General features: G+C 34.9%; 1 non-coding gene across 1 annotated transcript; it reads right to left on the bottom strand.

The window, feature by feature from the left end:
• Positions 1 to 7,941: 7,941 nt before the first annotated feature.
• Positions 7,942 to 8,014, bottom strand: Trnat-ugu (transfer RNA threonine (anticodon UGU)). The gene has a single exon. It is a non-coding gene; the product is annotated as a tRNA-Thr (tRNA).
• Positions 8,015 to 8,352: the final 338 nt, after the last annotated feature.

Below are 8,352 nucleotides of genomic sequence, written 5' to 3'. Positions count from 1 at the left end.
CCTATGTATCCTCTAACCTTTTGGATCACACTATCTGTAAACACATCCTCGAACACCTGGAAAAGCACAATACTGACAATGTATAACACTATCTCAGATCAGGTTACTCATGTACAACCCAGTTGTTAGTCACAACAGAAGAGTTTTGATACTACCATACAACTCGACATGACCATACTAGACTTTTCAAAGGCATTTACTGTGCTTATCCAATAACCTTTGTGGTATTGAATTACCCTTTTCCTGACCAGTTTAAAAATTGTCAATACAATTTGTCCATTTAAATTGTACTATAGGTATTGTGAGAGCTATTATCAACAGGTGGTCATTTAACTACCTGTATATTTACCTGGATGTTTTTGACAGAGCTTATTTAAATGACTGATAGCTAGCTTACTTTCCTCATGTCCAATGTCCTGAATGGACTTTTCTATTTAGGTATGGGACATTTTACATTTAATGCACAATTTGTTCTTTCTAATAAAGATATTTATTGTATTTATTTTGCTAACAATCACAAATAAATCATTGCTGGTAAATCCCACTTTCATAATACAAAATAAAGCACTGAAATTTCTATTCACTAAGACATTTGTACTTTTTCTGATATATCGATAATAATTTAAACAGTAATTCCAATTGAAGTAGATCCTGAATTTTAAATGAAACCCAGCATCACTACTATTTCATTTCAGGAATTGTAATATTACAAAGACCACCAAATTATCAAGAAGATCTAAAAGCTCTGGAAGTATGGTCATTAAATTTGGGAATTAAATTTAATGCCACAATACTATATAATGAGCTTTAAACAAATATAACACACTTATACTAACTAGACAACATATATAAGAGCAAGTCCAAATAAATCCTCACCTAGACACGATGACTTGTAAAGGACCAGCAACAGAGGGGAAACTACAAGCAAGGCAAGCTGTACACTAGGATTCCTAGGAACTTATGCCAGTGCCCCCAAGGTGTTAAAAGCTGGCATTTGTAGCCATGGTCATATCGGTACTGGAATACGGTTCTGACATTTAGGACCCATTCACCACCAGGAATATAAAAAAGATAGAAAGCATACAAAAAAGAGGTGCACGTTTCATCCTTCCAGAGATATTGGATTTCTTACGAATATGCACTCTAAGCAGGAACTACCACATCTTCAAAAACGGAGATAACACCTGAGACGGACTATGAAGTAGTTGAGAATCGGCTATTGAACCATCTAACTACCTGCAAGAAATCAGAAACAAACGTAAAGTCAAGCAAAAAAAGATCAGTGATTTCCAATACAGGAACATCGTAGAAAGAGAAGAAACCCGAAATAGAAGATCATTCTAATTGATAGACAGCAAAACAGACATCCGAAAGAATTCCCTTTTTCCTAAAATGATAGTGCACTTGAACCATCTGGAAGAGAACATCGCATGTCAAAAGAGAGTTGAGGGATACACGGCTGCCCTACAACAGTTGGACTAACAAACCAGCTCTCCGCCAATTGAGGATATACCTACGATCGGATCCTGCACTGTGTAACGTACAGATACATTCCAAGTTTGAAGAATAAGCTAGTATACCGATTTTGAGATATAAAGTATAGGGTAGTATACAGATATTACCCCAGTGTTTGATGGGGTTCGTGTTGCTCCGTCTTTAATTTTCTATTTTGTGATTTCTGTTCTATTGTTCGTTTGTCTTTTCCTATTTTAGCTATGGCGTTGCAAGTTTATTTTCGACTTGTGAGTTTAAATGTCCCTCTGGTATCTTTCTCCTCTCATTCGGCTAATCTCACCAGTCGCGCGGTACACGGTATAAGGTAGTTTATCAATGTTCATGTCAACTTATCAGTTTAGGTATAAAGTATCAGGTAGTTTAACAATGTTCATGTAATCTAATCAATCCAGGTATAAAGTGTAAAGTAGTTTACCAATGTTCATGTAATCTAATCAGTCCAGGTATAAATTATTCGGTAGTTTACCAATGTTCATGTAATCTAATCAGTCCAAGTATAAAGTATTCGGTAGTTTACCACTGTTAATGTAATCTAATCAGTATAGGTATAAAGTATTCGGTAGTTTACCGATGTTCATGTAATCTAATCAGTCCAGGTTTAAAGTATTCGGTAATTTACCAATGTTCATGTAATATAATCAGTCCAGGTATAAATTATTCGGTAGTTTACCAATGTTCATGTAATCTAATCAGTTCAGGTTTAAAGTATTCGGTAGTTTACCAATGATCATGTAATCTAATCAGTCAAGGTATAAAATATTCGGTAGTTTACCAATGTTCATGTAATCTAATCAGTCCAGGTTTAAAGTATTCGGTAATTTACCAATGTTCATGTAATGTAATCAGTCCAAGTAAAACGTATTCGGTAGTTTACCACTGTTAATGTAATCAAATCAGTCTAGGTATAAAGTATTCGGTAGTTTACCAATCTTCATGTAATATAATCAGTCAAGGTATAAAGTATTCGGTAGTTTATCAATGTTCGTGTAATATAATCAGTCCAGGTATAAAGTATTCGATAGTTTACCAATGTTCGTGTAATCTAATCATACCAGGTATACAGTATTCGGTAGTTTACTAATGTTCATGTAATCTAATCAGTCCAGGTATACAGTTTTCGGTAATTTACTACTGTTCATGTAAAATAATCAGTCCAGGTATACAGTATTCGGTAGTTTACTAATGTTCATGTATTCTAATCAGACCAGGTATACAGTCTTCGGTAGTGTAATAATGTTCATGTAATCTAATCAGTCCAGGTATACAGTTTTCGATAGTTTTCTAATGTTCATGTAATCTAATTAGTCCAGGTATAAAGTATTCGGTAGTTTACCAATGTTCGTGTAATCTTATCATACCAGGTATACAGTATTCGGTAGTGTAATTATGTTCATGTAATATAATCAGTCCAGGTATACAGTTTTCGATAGTTTTCTAATGTTCATGTAATCTTATTAGTCCAGGTATAAAGTATTCGGTAGTTTTACCCATGTTCGTGTAATCTAATCAGTCTAGGTATACAGTTTTCGGTAGTTTTTGTATTGTTCATGAAATATAATCTGTTCAGGTATACAATATTCAGTAGTGTAATAATGTTCATGTAAACTAATCAGTCCAGGTATAAAGTGTCAAGTAATTTACTAATGTTAATGTAATCTAATCAGTTCAGGTATACAGTATTCGGTAGTTTACTAATGTTCATGTAATATAATCAGTCCAGGTATAAAGTATTCGGTAGTTTTACCAATGTTCGTGTAATTTAATCAGTCCAGGTATACAGTTTTCGGTAATTTACTATTGTTGATGTAATATAATCAGTCCAGGTATACAATATTCGGTAGTTTACTAATGTTCATGTAATCTAATCAGTCCAGGTATACAATATTCAGTAGTGTAATAATGTTCATGTAATCTAATCAGTCCAGGTATAAAGTATTCGGTAGTTTACCAATGTTCGTGTAATCTAATCAGTCCAGGTATAAAGTGTCAAGTAATTTACTAATGTTAATGTAATCTAATCAGTTCAGGTATACAGTATTCGGTAGTTTACTAATGTTCATGTAATCTAATCAGTCCAGGTATAAAGTATTCGGTAGTTTTACCCATGTTCGTGTAATCTAATCAGTCCAGGTATACAGTTTTCGGTAGTTTACTATTGTTCATGTAATATAATCAGTCCAGGTATACAGTATTCGGTAGTTTACTAATGTTCATGTAATCTAATCATTCCAGGTATACAATATTCAGTAGTGTAATAATGTTCATGTAATCTAATCAGTCCAGGTATAAAGTGTCAAGTAGTTTACCAATGTTCATGTAATCTAATCAGTCAAGGTATACAGTATTCGGTAGTTTACCACTGTTAATGTAATCTAATCAGTCTAGGTATAAAGTATTCGGTAGTTTACCAATGTTCCTGTAATATAATCAGTCCAGGTGTACAGTATTCGGTAGTTCACTAATGTTCATGTAATATAATCAGTCTAGGTTTAAAGTACTTGGTAGCTTACCAATGTTCATGTAATCTAATCAGTCCAGGTATAACGTATTCGGTAGTTTACCAATGATCTTTTTTTTTTATTCAGTCCAGGTATTAAGTATTCAGTAGTTTACCAATGTTCATGTAATCTTATCAGTCCAGGTATGAATTATTCGGTAGTTTACCAATGTTCATGTAATCTAATCAGTCCAGGTATAAAGTATTCGGTAGTTTACCACTGTTCATGTTATCTAATCAGTCCAGCTATAAAAGAGGGACGAAAGATACCAAAGGGACAGTCAAACTCATAAATCTAAAACAAACTGACAACGCCATGGCTAAAAGTGAAAAAGACAAACAAACAACAGCACACACGACACAACATAGAAAACTAAAGAATAAACAACACGCACCCTACCAAAAAACTATAAAGTATTCGGTAGTTTTCCAATGTTCATGTAATCTAATCAGTCCAAGTATAAAGTATTCGGTAGTTTACCACTGTTAATGTAATCTAATCAGTCTAGGTATAAAGAATTCGGTAGTTTACCAATGTTCATGTAATCTAATTAGTCCAGGTACAAAGTATAAGGTAGTTAACCGATGTTTAGATAATCTCATCAGTCTATGTATAAAGTAAAAGGTAGTATACCTGTGTTAAAAAAAACTAATTAGTCCAGGTATGATATATTTAATACTTTATTGGTCAGGTGATATATTTAATACTTAATTGGCTAGGTATGAGTGGAATAGTAAGTTTATTTTTCCCTGGAGTGCAGCTATTGTCCTTGTGGCGGTCGCCCTATAGTGATTAGACTGTCCGTCCGTCAGTAACAAATTGCTTCCACTATATATCTAGAGAACCGTTATTATTTCTTACTTTATGCTTGACATGTATCGTAACCAACACCAGAGATGTCATAATGCGTGTACAACTTCCGAGGTCAAAGTTCAAGGTCATGTTTTGTTTCAGTTGACAACTCCATGTTCTATGGTAAAGATTGTGTCCGCTCTATATCTTGATCGCTATGACTTCAAAGTTTATACTTGACATGTATATTAACCAACAAGAAAGGTCAAGGTAAAAAAACTTTGGTCTCAGTTGACAACCCCATGTCTTATGGGGTTGTTATGTCCGCTCTATTGCTCATGATTTTAAAAGTTAAAACTTGATCGACATGCATATGAACCAACACTAGAGGGTAGGTCATAATGTGTGTACAACGTCCTAGGTCAAAGGTCCGCCCGTCCCTTATCAATTGTGTCCGCTCCATATCTTGAGAACTGTTATGATTTCATACTTTAGACATGTATATTAAGAGACATTTATTGTCGAAATGCGCATCTAGTGCAGGAAAATTGGTACCGTTAATGTTATAACTACCACTGGGCCGATGCCTCTGCTGGTGGACTGTTAGTCCCCGAGGGTATCACCAGTCCAGTAGCCAGTACTTCGGTACTGGCATGAAAATACGGATTTTTAGCTCACCTGGCCGGAAGGGCCAAGTGTGCTTTTCCCATCACTTGGCGTCCGTCGTCCGTCCTCCGTCGTCGTCGTCGTCGTCGTCGTCGTTAACTTTTACAAAAATCTTCTCCTCTGAAACTACTGGGCCAAATGAAACCAAACTTGGCCACAATCATCATTGGGGTATCTAGTTTAAAATATGTGTGGCGTGACTCGGCCAACTAACCAAGATGGTCGCCATGGCTAAAAATAGAACATAAGGGTAAAATGCAGTTTTTGGCTGGTAACTCAAAAACCAAAGCATTTAGAGCAAATTTGACATGGGTAAAATTGTTTATCAGGTCAAGATCTTTCTGCCCTTAAATTTTCAGATGAATCCGACAATCCGTTGTTGGGTTGCTGCCCCTGAATTGGCAATTTTAGGGAATTTTTGCTGTTTTTGGTTATTATCTTGAATATTATTATAGATATGGATAAACTGTAAACAGCAATAATGTTCAGCAAAGTTAGATTTACAAATAAGTCAACATGACCAAAATGGTCACTTGACCCCTTTTAGGAGTTATTGACCTTTATAGTCAATTTTTAACCATTTTTCGTAAATCTTAGAAATCTTTTACAAAAATCTTCTCCTCTGAAACTACTGGGCCAAATTAAACCAAACTTGGCCACAATCATCTTTGGGGTATCTTATTTAAAAAAATATGTCCGGTGACCTAGCCATCCAACCAAAATGGCTGCCACGGCTAAAAATAGAACATAGGGGTAAAATGCAGTTTTTGGCTAATAACTCAAAAACCGAAGCATTTAGAGAAAATCTGACAGGGTTATATTGTTTATCAGGTCAAGATCTATCTGCCCTGATATTTTCACATGGATCGGAAAACCCGTTGTTAGGTTACTGCCCTGAATTGGTAATTTTAAGGAAATTTTGCCGTTTTTTGTTATTATCTTGAATATTATTATAGATAGAGATAAACTGTAAACAGCAATAATGTTCAGCAAAACAAGATCTACAAATAAGTTTTATGACCAAAATAGTCAATTGACCCCTTAAGGAGTTATTGCCCTTTATATATAATTTTTAGCATTTTTCATAAATTTTTGTAAAATTTTAGAAAATATTTTCCACTGTAATTACTGGGCCAAGTTCATTATAGATATAGATAATTGTAGCAACACGAATGTTCAGTAAAGTAAGATCTACAAACACATCACCATCACCAAAACACAATTATGTCATGAATTTATCTGTATCCATTGTTTAATATGCACATAGACCAAGGTGAGCGACACAGGCTCTTGAGAGCCTCTAGTTTTGTTTTGTTAAAATTTCCTGTTACAAAATGTAAGAAATTATGATAAATTAAGGAATGTATCTCCCTCATGCAAAGCTCTGATTCCTTTCACGGATTTGGCTATACTTTTTGGACCTTTTGGATTATAGCTCTTCATCTTTTATATAAGCTTTGGATTTCAAATATTTCGGCCACGAGCATCACTGAAGAAACATGTATTGTCGAAATACGGATCTGGTGCAGGAAAAGTGGTACCGTTAATGTTATTAAAATACACCAGAGGGTGTATGAATGAATGTATAATGTAGTATACATATTGACATGTGTTCGCCAATAGGTGAGAACCTTTCTTCTCGATTAGATCAAACACAGTACCAGACCGACACCAACATGAACCAAGCATTGACAAAAAATTTATAACAAACAAAACGTTCAGAATAATTCTACTGCACTAAACGTAAATATTGAACACTCACACCGCCTACTATATTGTTTCTTGGTTGACGCAAAGTCTCCTTTTTGTATCATAAGACGGGTTACTTGTAATTTATTTAAGCATTTCAATAATCCATTATAATTGAATTTTGTGTGATGTTTTGAATTGAAATACACAACTGAATCATGTGTGACAAGTTTTATTTACGATACTGGCATACTCACCAATACAACATGAGGTAACAGTGGTTGGTATACGTTTTTATCATGCAATTGGGTATCATACTATACAGATACAGCCCTACAAATATCGCTATGCTGTATCTGTATACTATACAGATATCGCTTTAAATCGCCGCCCACTGCCGGACTGAGTATTGTTTGAACCTGTGTGACCTCAGAATGTGTATTCCAGTTGCATTCCAAATTGGGAAATGACGATGACAATTGTCGATTGCAAAACATGAATGTGTATGATTGTGTTACAAAATCAACCATGTCAATTTCAGCATGCATGTTTAGTGAATGTCAAGTCTGAAGCGTAGGACAACTCGTACACTTCTGTTTCAAATTTGACAATGTCTTGTTATTTTTTCGGTAAACGTATTTCGCTCTCAACTATCCGACTATGCATGTCAAAACTTGGCATCAGACTGTTACATCAAATCAAGTTGCACTTCTCGTGGAAAATGAACGAGAACTGATACAACGGCAGCAAAAACTTGGGGAGTTGTGAATATTATCTCCTAAGCCCCCAGTGAGGATCGAACTCACGACCCCTGGTTTACAAGACCAGTGCTCTAACCACTGAGCTATGGAGGCTCTTGCTTCAGATTTGTGAAATTTCAACTCATAAAGCTAGGCCCTTTCTACTCAAATTTGACAATGTCTTGTTATTTGTTTTTACTGTTGAAATTAGTTGTTATGTTAAGATAGATAATTATTCACCTTGAGCGATGTATTATTGTTCACCATTCGAGATTCTTTTTTGCGAACCTGTCTTCAGCGTAATGTGTGATTTTGATATTACTATGCGGGCCTCAAGGGATTACAAACCGAAAATAAATGCTAAATATGTTAGTTTTTGTGTCTTTCAAAACACAAACAATTTACAGGATAAAGACAATAACTGTTTAGTGTCTTCAAATATCAGCTGTATT

Source organism: Mytilus galloprovincialis, chromosome 9 (assembly GCF_965363235.1).
Source record: "Mytilus galloprovincialis chromosome 9, xbMytGall1.hap1.1, whole genome shotgun sequence".
Lineage (NCBI taxonomy): Eukaryota > Metazoa > Mollusca > Bivalvia > Mytilida > Mytilidae > Mytilus > Mytilus galloprovincialis.
Note: the sequence above shows the minus strand (reverse complement) of the source record. Positions and strands in the feature narration are given on the sequence as shown.